Raw genomic sequence first — 13,856 nt, 5'->3', positions numbered from 1 at the left:
CCCTCTCCAGTATTCTTGCCCGGGAAATCCTATGGACAGCCGCAGTCCACAGGGTCAGCCCACAGGAGGGCAAAGAATCTGACACAAATGAGTGACTAACACTTATTTCTTGGTGGGGAAAAAAAAAAGAGTATATAATGGTATCAAATGCCTAGGGTATCCTTTAACGAGCGTTTATATATTTATAGCATTTTTTTCTTAATGACTGCTTTGTATTATGTTGTATTTGTTGTATTATGTTGTATTATGAGGTATTTTCTAAAATTCCTATATTGTGTGGTATTTGTCATACTAATATTGTTTTGATAAAGCTACTGCAATGAATATTCTCACACATTTAAGGAAAGGTGATCAAATTTGATTAAGAGTCTGGAGCTGGAGTCTAACTATCCAGAATCAAAATTGAGCTTTTTTTCTTTTCTTAATACTTTGATCTCAGGAACTCACTTTACCTTCATTTGCTTTAGTTTCCTTGTAAGTAAAATAGAGTAATAATAATAGTACTCGCTTCACGAAATTTTGTGAGGATAAAATTAGCTAATGTGTACTTACAAAAGTAGAATACTTAGGCCAGTATGGATATGCCTTTTGAAAGGTATCACATATTTCTCTTCTCACCCATAGGATATGAAAGAGCCAGTTTTCATTCATTCTCAGTAACAAACTATCCTAACATACAAATAAACTTGGAAATTGATGGGATGAAAATTACTTTTCACTACTGTTTAAAATTTTATTTAGTTTTTAAAATTTATTTATTTGGCTGTGCTGTGTCTTTTTTGCTACACTGGCTTTTCTCTATTTGTGGAGAGCTGGGGCTACTCTCCAGTTGCTGTACACAGGCGCCTCACTGTGATGGGTCCTATTGTCGCAGACCGCAGATTCTAGGGCTCACAGGCTTCAGCAGTTGCAGCACATGAGGTCCGTAGTTGGAGCTCCTGGGCTGTAGGGCACAGGCTCAGTAGATGTGGCATATGGACTCAATTGCTCTGCAGCATGTGAGATCTTCCTGGACCAGGGATTGAACCTATGCTTCCTACATTGGCAGGAACATTCTTCATCACCGAGCCACCAGGAAAACCCTTAAATTTTATTTTTCAATTAGGGGAAAAATAAAGGTACTTGTATGTTCTGCACCGTTTTTGTTTTTTTTTCCTTTGTTTTTTTCTTTTTTTTAATATTTATTTATTCATCGTCTCTGTTAGGTCTTTTTTTTTTTTTAATTTTATTTTATTTTTAAACTTTACATAATTGTATTAGTTTTGCCAAATATCAAAATGAATCCGCCACAGGTATACATGTGTTCCCCATCCTGAACCCTCCTCCCTCCTCCCTCCCCATACCATCCCTGTGGGTCGTCCCAGTGCACTAGCCCCAAGCATCCAGTATCGTGTATCGAACCTGGACTGGCAACTCGTTTCTTACATGATATTTTACATGTTTCAATGTCATTCTCCCAAATCTTCCCTCCCTCTCCCTCTCCCACAGAGTCCATAAGACTGTTCTATACATCAGTGTCTCTTTTGCTGTCTCGTACACCGGGTTATTGTTACCATCTTTCTAAATTCCATATATATGCTTTAGTATACTGTATTTATGTTGGGTCTTAGTCGGGGCATGCAGGATCCTTCCTTGCAGCATGTAGGCTCCAGAGCTCACGGGCTCTGTGGCATGTAGGCTTGCTAATTTTGGTGCCCAGGCTTCGTTGCCCCTTGGCATGTGGGATCTTAGTTCCCAGACCCTAGGATTGAACCTGAATCCCTTGCTTTGGAAGGTGGATTCTTAACCACTAGAGCACCAGGGAAAGCCTTGTTTTGCACTGTTTTAGCTGATTTTCTGGTGAACTCTCGATTTCTGTTTTCCTCTCCCTATTTCACCATTTTGTCTTTCATTTTTATATTAACTCATGGAGGTGCTCTGTATCTTAATTATGGCAGACGTATTTCTCACAGTGTTTTTTATGTGTTGACATTTATTTGGGTATTTATATTAAGCCAAGACTTAAAAAAATGATCTTTTTCTGTTTGTTGAGTCATTAAGTTGTGTCTGACTCTTTTGTGACCCCATGGATTGAAGCCTGCCAGGCTCCTCTGTCTATGGTATTTTCTGGACAGTAATACTGGAGTGGGTTGCCATTTCATTCTCCTAGGATCTTCCCAATTCAGGGATCAAAACTGTAGCTCCTGCCATGTCTCCTGCATTGCAGGCAGATTCTTTACCACTGAGTTACCAGGGAAGCCATTTTAATAATACCAAGTCAAATTTATCAGGATTTATATTTATGACCTCTGGTTTCTTTTATCTGCCTTAGATGACCTTTTATCTTCCTTTAGTAAAATGGAACTGAGAACCCAAGGGGGAAAATCACCCTACTTGGGTGTTAATTTGTTATAGGAATGATTTTGTAGATCAGTGGGAAATAAAAAACAAAAACAAAAGCTATTTTTCCAAAACGAGATTGGATACCCCTATGAAAAACAAAAGTTGTTTGGCCCCTTTGTCACAGTACACACCAAATCAAATTGTGGGAAATTGTGTATCTATTTGTGAATGTCACAACCTTCAGGAAATCATGGAGAAGATAATATTCATGACTTGGGTAGGAAAATAGAATCAAAGAAACTGATACTATGATCCATAAAAGAAAGACTGATAAAATCTGACTACGAAAAGTGAAAAATTACCTCCATCAAAAGCTACAATTGAAAGGAAAATACACTGAGTAGAAGATATTTAAAACTCACGTAATCAACAAAGAGGTTACACCCAGGATATATAGAAAGTGTCTTCAAATCAGTATGAAAAATTACACTATTGAAATGTAGGTAACACAGTTTAAAAAGGAACTTTACCAAAGAAGATGTCCAAATGGTTTATATGGATACATGTGACCAGGGAGATGCATATTGAATAAAAATAACATGTCACTGCACATCTACTGCAAAAGAATGATAACACCAAAAGTGGAGAGAATGTAGAACAATTACAAATGTAAGTGTGGACGCATTACTATGTCAGCATCATTATGTGAAATAGAATGGCAACTTGGACAGGGTGTGCAATGTAGTAAAATTATCAATATATTTTGAAGAGAGATTATAGATTTGCTGTCGGAGTGTATGTGGTGAGGAAGAAAAGGATAGAGTGAAGCATCATTTCAAGATTTGGTCTGAACAAATGGATGAATGAGGGTGTCATCAATCCATGTAGGAAAGATTGTAGAAGAGCTTTCGTTTTTCATGGATGAGGGGATGGTTCAGTAATTAAGATTCTTGTCATGTTAATTTGAAATACCAGTTATGAATGCAAATGGCAGTGTCAAGAAGGTAGTTGCACAGAAATCTGGGATTCAAAATTTGAAATTATGTAACTGGAAGGCAGTGAATACAGGGGATGAAGAAAGTCAATAACAAGACTGACCACTGAAGTTTAAATGTTTGTGGAGTCGAGGAAGAACCAGCCAAGGAGATGGAAGATCGGTGATGAGACAGAACAGCAAGCAAGAGATAGTGGTAACCTGAAAATCAATCAGAAAGAAATATTTTAGAAGGAGACAGTAATCAGCTGTTAAATTCTGTTGATAGGCAAGGCAAGGACCAAGAATTGAGGCCATTGGTGACCTTGAAAAGAAAATTTTCAGAAGCCTGGTGGAGGTGAAATCCTGAATGAAATGGGTTCAAAATAGAGGAGGGAGAAACCAGTAGAAGAACACAGACAACACTTGTGAAGAGTTTTTCTCTAAGGGAAAGCAAAGTAAAGACAATAAGAGAGGGAAGTAGAGATATGTGTATAATGACAAGACAGATACAGTAGAAAATAAATTATAATGGCATAAAAGAGAGCAGATATGGAAAAATTACCCTGGAATGGACAGAAGCTGTGAAATCTCACGTGCAAGTTGACAAACTTCTGTTAGAACTAGAGGTAACTTGTTTATTACAACATCAGAGAAGAAAGATCACTGGAGCAAGGCTGTAGGTAGATGGTCAGATGTATTAATAGAAGTTCCTGAAATGTTTTCTAATCACTTTTATTTTCTCAGTAAAATAAAAGACACTGGCACTACATAGAGAAAGGGGAGGTCTATAGGATTATTTTTAGAAGAGAGTAAGTGATATAATATCTTCCAGAAGAGTAGGAAAGTGAATGGGCAAGGGAATTGTAATAAGAATGCTAGGAAGCATTAAAATACTAAGTTGCACAGATTTTATGCAAATATGCAACAATATGACTTTTAAAATCACAAAATAGTATTTTTTCTTTTATATACTAGACTCATTTATTGCTTTCTGAGAATACTTGATGAACCAGATGTATGTGGTCATTGCTTTCAGGGAGCTTATAAAACTCTTCCTCCTCTGAGGTCCTCTTGGGAAGTTAAAACATTATTTCTACTCATAGTAAGCTACTGAGAAAACAGGTTTTGATTCATTCTTTAGATATGCATTCAGAACATACACAGAAGCTATACTGGTTGGGAAGATTACCTGGAGTAGGAAATGGCAACCCACTCCCCGATTCTTGCCTGGAAAATTCCAAGGACAGAGAAGCCTGATAGGCTACAGTCTATGGGGTCACACAGAGTCGAACACTACTGAACACACGGGAGCATGATCTATTAATTGTTTATTTCCCATCTATCTTCTGAATTTTAGGGGTGAAGAGGGCAAAAACAATGTTTCAACACCATTCAATCAAGTCCTGGAATGGTACTGGACATGGTAAGAGCTCAGTGACTATTTGTTGAACATATAAATTAATGGAATGAACACAGATATATCAGAATATGCTACTTGAAAAAATACCTGAGGAGAAATGAGACTTCCACATATTTTCCATTTCTATATTCTACACTATTTTGTTGAAGTGGAGACAATAAATATTGGATAAACATGATTAACCTATTCAAAATATTTTTACTATAAGACATATGTAGCCCTAGAATATCACAGGAGTACTGTATAATGGAACTCACAGAGAATTTTACTAGATATTGTTTAAAAAGATTAAGAAAAGTTCTCAGCACACTGAATTCCCATCTTCAGCAAATAAAGAAAATGTCATTAATTATTAATGAAAGCCTCTTCACTTATTAATCTGTGAATTGTATGTGTAGAAATGAATTTGCTGTTGATAGCAAAATGAGAATATGAAAGATAACATGCCCAACCACCAAGTTTGTTGAACAAAGTAAAGTTCTTTCCACTCCTGGGAATGAATATCATTAGAAAAAAAAATGCATTGAATATTGTTAAGAATGGAGAACAATTGGGCATGGATGAGGAAGTTATGACATTGATACATATTCCTCTATAAATACTGAGATTTATCCTGGACATCATTCAATACATATTTGTTAAAAATCAAGTTAAAGGATCTCATATCAGTGATTTAGGAACATAATGTGAAAAATATGATAAATTGAATGATTGATTGTTCATGTTTCAATGCTTCACATATTCACTGATACCAAAAAAAAAAACAAACTTCATTTCTTTAGGCTCATTAATTATGAACTTAGGATCATCTAGGGATTAAAAAAAAACAACTTCCAAGTTAATCTTCTGTTGTCAGTTTCTGAATAAGTTACTTAAGAAAACTGGTGAGCTGTTTAGCTATGGAATCCATTATTTCAAGTTTCTCATCTTGACTTCAATATGAAATTGTACTTATTAATTTATTACATACAAGCTGTGGTGTAATTTATTTATCTATTAAATACAGGCTGGTGTATTATGGTTTAATTATGAAAACATCTGTAAAATATGTATGCCTTTTATTGAATTAAACAATTAAAGAGATATATTTTGTACTATCAGAAGTCAAATTTCAATAGAACTACATTGGGTTGTTTAATGGCTTTTTAAATTTTGCAAACATGACTAATTTTGTTTTATTGATTACTTAGTAGGTTAAAATCATACAAATATAATTTATTTTGCCTTGGCACTAATCCAAACAGTACTTGCAATAAGCATACAGTTCTTTATAAATGGTACCTCTCCTCAATATGGTGAATAGACCATATTCTGACCTCTCTGAAAATAGACCCTCTCTGAAAATGGGGATGATTTCAATTAGTTATTGCTACTCATCAACTGTGGCAAGAGTCTCATAAGTTTCAGGAATGAAGTTTCTATTGGTAGCTTTATGTATCCCAATTCCCAAGAAAGGTACCTGTTAGAGGACCTTGGTCTTCTCTCTTGATCTGTTTCCTATAAGCAGGAGTCCTTAAGGATATACTATGCCTCTAAGGTCTCTGGCTTTCTTTTCAGACAGAGTGCTTGAAATTACTCAGCATGCCCACTATTACCCTCAGCACTTGAAATGGATATTGCCTCGGTCATCATTTACTGAGTCATTCTAATAACTTTTGAATGCCTGACTTAGCATTGGGGTGTCACCTGTGTTTGTTTTCGTTTCTGACTTTAATCTTGGCTTTAAGGCTATGGGATTGGTTTCTCCTAAATCATACAACACTCCACTGCTTTCCACTACCATTATCCCTTTATTGACTAGACAGAGTTCACCGTACTGCTCCAACATAAGCAGAGCTTCTTTGCAAGGAAAACTTGACCTTTCTGTAACTTCTGGCTGTTGACAATTCCTGAATTGAACTTATTTCTAAGATCAGCATCACCATCCTCACATTCATGATAAAGAGCCAGCTTTTTCCTTGTTCTATGCACAGCCAAAAGCTATGAATACATGTGTCTTCTCTTGTCAGCATGTAACTCAGTAAGGCAGCTGGCTACCTGAATCCAGTTCCTCTCTCAAATTCACCAATATGACAACTTACTCAAACTTTGTATGGGGCTGGTATTGGGAAGGGGTAAGATTACTAAAACAATGGCGCTGTATTACCATGTAAGAAAATATCAATTTGGGAGGAAGTGTTTTCCTCAAATATTCTATGTTTTCCCATCTCCTAACTCACTGGGTTTAGACGCTAAGTTTATGATCAAACAAGGTGCAGTTATTCTTCTACAATGAAGGAGATTGACATTGCTGCCTTACTCTCACAAGGCCACCTCCCCAATGATAACAACTGTTCTTGATTATCTTCTGTGAACACCACCAGATAATATGTTTGGCTACCCAACAGTCTAAGATGCATGCCAACAATAATGCATCTAAGGTTAGGATTTTCCAATGTTCCATCCCAAATTATTTCAAGCACTTTGCCCAGAATAGTCTTTTATAGAGATTCTATAATGGGGTCAAATGACAACATAAAGACTGATGTAAATTCCAAAAAGATATGTGGTCCACTTTGAATAAAATCATTCGCCATTATCAGATTTTTAAGAATAAAATTATGTATAAAACAAAAGAAAATAAAATATGAAACTTTCAAATCAATCTAAATAAGAAAATGTTAAAATAAATAAAAATCCCCTCTTCATATCTATATTATTAGCATGCGTGCAAAGTCACCTCAGACTCTTTGTGACCCTATGGTCTGTAGCCCACCAGGCTCCTCTTTCCATGGGGTTCCCCAGGCAAGAATACTGGAGTCAGTTGCCATGTTCTCCTCCAGAGAATCTTCCTGACCCGGGGATCAAATCCACATCTCTTCTATTTCCTGCACTGTCAGATGAATTCTTTACCATTAGTGCCACCTGGGAAGCCCTACATTTTTAGTATGTCTTATATTATTGTGTCTTATCTTATTATATTTCTTCTTGGAAACAAGAAGTCACATATTCTTATGTTCCCCTAAAAAAGACAAAAGAGAGAAGAGAAATAGGGAGGAGAAGAGAAATAGGGAGAAGAAGAGAAGAAAAAGAGAGGGAAAGAAAAGGAAGAAAAGTATGTTCCATGGCTTAACTCTCCATAAGAGTAAATGCAATCACACCAATTAAGCACAAGCATCAGATTAATTTCTAAGGGTTTTTAGTTGCCTGTACTCTGGCACAAACAGAGTACTGAAGTGTGGAACGTTGCGGCTTCCTTGTCACTGGTCCTGCTATGTTTCAGAGCATCTAAGTGCCTACTGTTCTATAATCAAGTTTCCTTTCTACATTCTAGGCTAAAACTTTTCTACCGACATTGCTTTTTTCCTGACAGTAGGATGTTTATATTGATGACAGGCAATCCTACTGGCAAAATACATTGATTTATAATTCGGACAACTTCGGTGATTTGCTCTCCAAACAGTGCTTGACCTCATTCAGTCATGTTTGGGTGTCTTCCATTTCCTGATATCCCTAAACATGTATCAACCTAATTCTGTCTATCCTCCCAACTTGGGTGTTGCCCTCACAATAGTCCTTGGAGTCCCTCTTGGTGTATAAATGTGTCCATTGTTTAGATTGTTAGGAAAACAGCTGTGCTTAATGTCCTCTGTTGAATGGCCTTTTACATTTTTCTTTCTAATATATGTCTCAGACCCTAGTGGGATCTTCTGTTGTATGAAATGTGCTGCCTTTCGTTTCTGCTTCCATCGAAACATTTCTGTTCCTGTTCTCCTGAGTAGGGAAGTCATATCTAAGAGTTAGTCTTCTCTGAACTCCAAATCTAGCCCAGATCTGTATTCTACCTATTGAGATCTTCCTGTTTTTCCCCTGGTTCATAACATCCAGCCTTTATCTTGCCTTAATTTTATAACATTTCCACAACATATTCTTTGAGAGAACTGTTGAGGTCCATGTCCATTCACCCCAAAATGCACTTCAAAGTGCATTTTGAGTTAAAGTTACCTAAGAAATGGATAATGCAAGAATACTTTGACCTCTTCTCTGTCTTACTGAAATCAAGAAATAAATCTTCCATATGAAAGGTATCCTCCCATAGAGAGAGGTATAAAAATATCCTTATCATCAGAGATAGGGAATTTAGGGTCTAGAACTATATAAGTAAACCTTGTTATTTTAGTAATTTTTCTACCCAAGCCCCAACTTCACTTGAGTCCCTTATTAATTAAACACCCAAACCTATTTCTTTGTCCTGTCAACTCCTCAAAATTTTATTGTTTCTTTGTATAAAAGGATATAAACTTTGCCTGCTTTGGGTTACTTTCTGAGCATCATTTTATGATCTCGGGTGCACACAAAATTAAATTGGGTTTTCTCCTGTTAATCTGTCTTGTGTCACTTTTATTATTAATCCAGCCACAAGAACTCAAGAGAGGTAGAGGGAGGAAATTTCCTCCTCCCAACAGAATGCTTAATACCAATGCCTCTGTTTAGAATGATCAATTTACCCTGAACTCACTCAACAATAATTTGAGCATCTTACACCGATACTCCTAGTCTTCTCCTATTATACCTGTTCAAATTGTATATAAACTGTTATTATAATTATCACAATCAAGGATGCAGTTTTCTATTAGTTCTTAGTATGTATTCTATGTATAGGTTTGAAATGTCATTTCTCAATAGAATCCTGGGCCCTAGCTCCATCCAAATAAACTATTTCAGTTTGATCTCTGTAAAGAAAGAAAGAAAATGGAGTCCCTCAGTCATGTCTGACTCTTTGTGACCCCATGGACTGTAGCCTACCAGGCTCCTCCATCCATGGGATTTTCTTTCTTGATCTCTGTGATCTTCACTAAATTCTTCTATTGGCTTTCTCAAGTCCTCATCACTTTTTCTGGCTTGCTTATCAATAAAAATATTTACCTCTTGTCCAGCCAAAACCTTAAAAGTAGTTAAATCTTGGTACGTTCTGTGCTAAGTACATTTTTTAACCCTTTCATTTGAATCATGGCTTCTGAAACCCTTAATCTCTTTGAAGAATATGCCTTTACTCTTTTTTGTTGGTTCTTCTGGATCATCCTCAGTCATTTTCAAAGTCAGACTTTCTTAAAATACCATCTCCTATTTATCTAAACCATGTTTCATTTTCTCTACCATTTTCCTATGGAACAACACTGTTTTTATACCAGGCTAATTTTCAAGATTAATTCATCCAGCTAGAGGCTTTCTTGAATAATAATAATTAAAGAGGTATGTCAAGTGTTTGTGATCAGCTCTCTCTAACTGTATCCATGTGAGGGTTATATAGTCAAGCCTGGAAGAAGCCTTCATTTCTGTTTGTCTGTTCATTATACAATCTGTCTTATTTCAGTATATAGGGCTAGTAATTGTATTTCCAATATTCATAAATGTAATTATCAGCTCACTTCAGTTCAGTGCAGTCTCTCAGTAATGTCCAACTCTTTGCAACCCCATGAATCGCAGCATGCCAGGCCTCCCAGTCCATCACCAACTCCCAGAGTTCACTCAGACTACTGTCCATCGAGTCAGTGATGCCATCCAGCCATCTCATCCTCTATCGTCCCCTTCTTCTCCTGCTCCCAATCCCTCCCAGGGTCTTTTACAATGAGTTAACTCTTCGCATAAGGTGGTCAAAGTATTGGAGTTTCAGCTTTAGCATCATTCCTTCCAAAGATATCCCAGGGCTGATCTCCTTCAGAATGGACTGGTTGGATCTCCTTGCAGTCCAAGGAATTCTCTAGAGTCTTCTCCAACACCACAGTTCAAAAGCATCAATTCTTTGGCGCTCAGCTTTCTTCACAGTCCAACTCTCACATCCGTACATGACCACTGAAAAAACCATAGCCTTGACTAGATGGACCTTTGTTGGCAAAGTAATGTCTCTGCTTTTGAATATGCTATCCAGATTGGTCATAACTTTTCTTCCAAGGAGTAAGCGTCTTTTAATTTCATGGCTGCAGTCACCATCTGCAGTGATTTTGGAGCCCAAAAAAATAAAGTCTGACACTGTTTCCACTGTTTCCCCATCTATTTCCCATGAAGTGATGGGACCAGATGCCATGATCTTAGTTTTCTGAATGTTGAGCTTTAAGCCAACTTTTTCACTCTTCTCTTTCACTTTCATCAAGAGGCTTTTGAGTTCCTCTTCACTTTCTGCCATAAGGGTGGTGTCATCTGCATATCTGAAGTTATTGATATTTCTCCCAGAAATATTGATTCCAGCTTGTGTTTCTTCCAGCCCATGTTTCTTCCAGCCCAGCGTTTCTCATGATATACTCTGCATATAAGTTAAATAAACAGGGTGACAATATACAGCCTTGACATACTCCTTTTCCTATTTGGAACCAGGCTGTTGTTCCATGTCCAGTTCTAACTGTTGCTTCCTAATTATCAAATGATGAGTATAATTTTAAGGGTAGGCTATAATAATAATAAAATAGGACATACAATTTTCAGGCTAGACCTGGGGAAAGATAGTTATAATCTCACAATTTACATAAAAAGTCTCTTAGTGATCTAGAGACCTGTCTGAGAAACAAAACAGAGATTAGTGACTGCACAGATGTTACTCTAAACTGGGTATTAACAAGCCTTAAAGAAAACCATACCATTTCTGTTCTTTATCGAGCCCATCAGCATGAAATGTTCCCTAGGTATCTCTATCTTTCTTGAAGAGACCTCTAGTCTTTCCCATACTGTTGTTTTCCTCTATTTCTTTGCATTGATCACTGAGGAAGGCTTTCTTATCTCTCCTTGCTATTCTTTGGAAATCTGCATTCAGATGCTTACATCTTTCCTTTTCTCCTTTGCTTTTCGCTTCTCGTCTTTTCACAGCTATTTGTAAGGCTTGCCCAGACAGCCATTTTGCTTTTTTGCATTTCTTTTCCATGGGGATGGTCTTGATCCCTGTCTCCTGTACAATGTCATGAATCTCTGTCCATAGTTCATCAGGCACTCTATCTATCAGATCTAGTCCCTTAAATCTATTTCTCACTTCCACTGTATAATCATAAGGGATTGATTTAGGTCATACCTGAATGTTCTAGTGGTTTTCCCTACTTTCTTCAATTTCAGTCTGAATTTGGCAATAAGGAGTTCATGATCTGAGCCACAGTCAGCTCCTGGTCTTGTTTTTGCTGACTGTATAGAGCTTCTCCATTGTTGGCTGCAAAGAATATAATCAATCTGATTTCAGTGTTGACCATCTGGTGATGTCCATGTGTAGAGTCTTCTCTTGTGTTGTTGGAAGAGGGTGTTTGCTATGATCAGTGCGTTCTCTTGGCAAAACTCTATTAGCCTTTGCCCAGCTTCATTCCGTATTCCAAAGTAAAATTTGCCTGTTACCCTAGGTGTTTCTTGACTTACTAGTTTTGCATTCTAGTCCCCTATAATGAAAAGGACATCTTTTTTCGGTGTTAGTTCTAAAAGGTCTTGTAGGTCTCCATAGAACCGTTCAACTTCAGCTTCTTCAGCATTACTGGTTGGGGCATAGACTTGGATTACTGTGATATTGAATGGTTTGCCTTGGAAATGAACAGAGATCATTCTGTCATTTTTGAGATTGCATCCAAGTACTGCATTTCAGACTCTGTTGACCATGATGGCTACTCCATTTCTTCTAAGGGATTCCTGCCCACAGTAGTAGATATAATGGTCATCTGAGTTAAATTCACCCATTCCAGTCCTTTTTAGTTCACTGATTCCTAGAATGTTGACGTTCACTCTTGCCATCTCCTGTTTGACCACTTCCAATTTGCCTTGATTCATGGACCTAACATTCCAGGTTCCTATGCAACATTGCTCTTTACAGCATTGGACTTTGCTTCTATCACCAGTCACATCCACAAGTGGGTATTGTTTTTGCTTTGGCTCCATCCCTTCATTCTTTCTGGAGTTATTTCTCCACTGATCTCCAGCAGCATGTTGGGCACCTACTGAACTGGGGAGTTCCTCTTTCAGTATCCTATCGTTTTGCCTTTTCATACTGTTCATGGGGTTCTAAAAGCAAGAATACTGAAGTGGTTTGCCATTCCCTTCTCCAGTGGACCACATTCTGTGAGAAGAAGCAGAAGATATTAAGAAGAGGTGGCAAGAATACAGAAGAACAGTACAGAAAAGATCTTCGTGACCCAGATAATCATGATGGTGTGATCACTCACCTACAGCCAGACATCCGGGAATGTGAAGTCAAGTGGGCCTTAGAAAACATCACTATGAACAAAGCTAGTGGAGGTGATAGAATTCCAGTTGAGCTATTTCAAATCCTGAAAGATGATGCTGTGAAAGTGCTGCACTCAATATGCCAGCAAATTTGGAACACTCAGCAGTGGCCACAGAACTGGAAAAGGTCAGTTTCATTCCAATCCCAAAGAAAGGCAATGCCAAAGAATGCTTAAACTACTGCATAATTGCACTCATCTCACTTGCTAGTAAAGTAGTGCTCAAAATTCTCCAAGCCAGGCTTCAGCAATACATGAACCGCGAACTTCCAGATGTTCAAGCTGGTTTTAGAAAAGGCAGAGGAACCAGAGATCAAATTGCCAACATCTGCTGGATCATGGAAAAAGCAAGAGAGTTCCAGAAAAACATCTATTTCTGCTTTATTGGCTATGCCAAAGCCTTTGACTGTGTGGATCACAATAAACTGTGGAAAATCCTGAAAGATATGGGCATACCAGACCACCTGACCTGCCTCTTGAGAAACCTATATGCAGGTCAGGAAGCAGCAGTTAGAACTGGACATGGAACAACAGACTGGTTCTAAATAGGAAAAGGAGTTTGTCAAGGCTGTATATTGTCACCCTGCTTATTTAACTTATATACAGAGTTCATCATGAGAAGTGCTGGGCTGGAAGAAGCACAAGCTGGAATCAAGATTGCCAGGAGAAATATCAATAACCTCAGATATGCAGATGACACCACCCTTATGGCAGAAAGTGAAGAGGAACTCAAAAGCCTCTTGATGAAAGTGAAAGTGGAGAGTGAAAAAGTTGGCTTAAAACTCAACTTTCAGAAAACGAAGATCAAGGCATCTGGTCCCATTACTTCATGGGAAATAGATGGGGAAACAGTGGAAACAGTGTCAGACTCTATCTTTTGGGGCTCCAAAATCACTGCAGATGGTGACTGCAGCCA

The sequence above is a fragment of the Bos indicus genome, chromosome 11 (assembly GCF_029378745.1).
Source record: "Bos indicus isolate NIAB-ARS_2022 breed Sahiwal x Tharparkar chromosome 11, NIAB-ARS_B.indTharparkar_mat_pri_1.0, whole genome shotgun sequence".
Lineage (NCBI taxonomy): Eukaryota > Metazoa > Chordata > Mammalia > Artiodactyla > Bovidae > Bos > Bos indicus.
The sequence above is the reverse complement of the archived record's forward strand: the minus strand, read 5'-3'. Positions refer to the sequence as shown.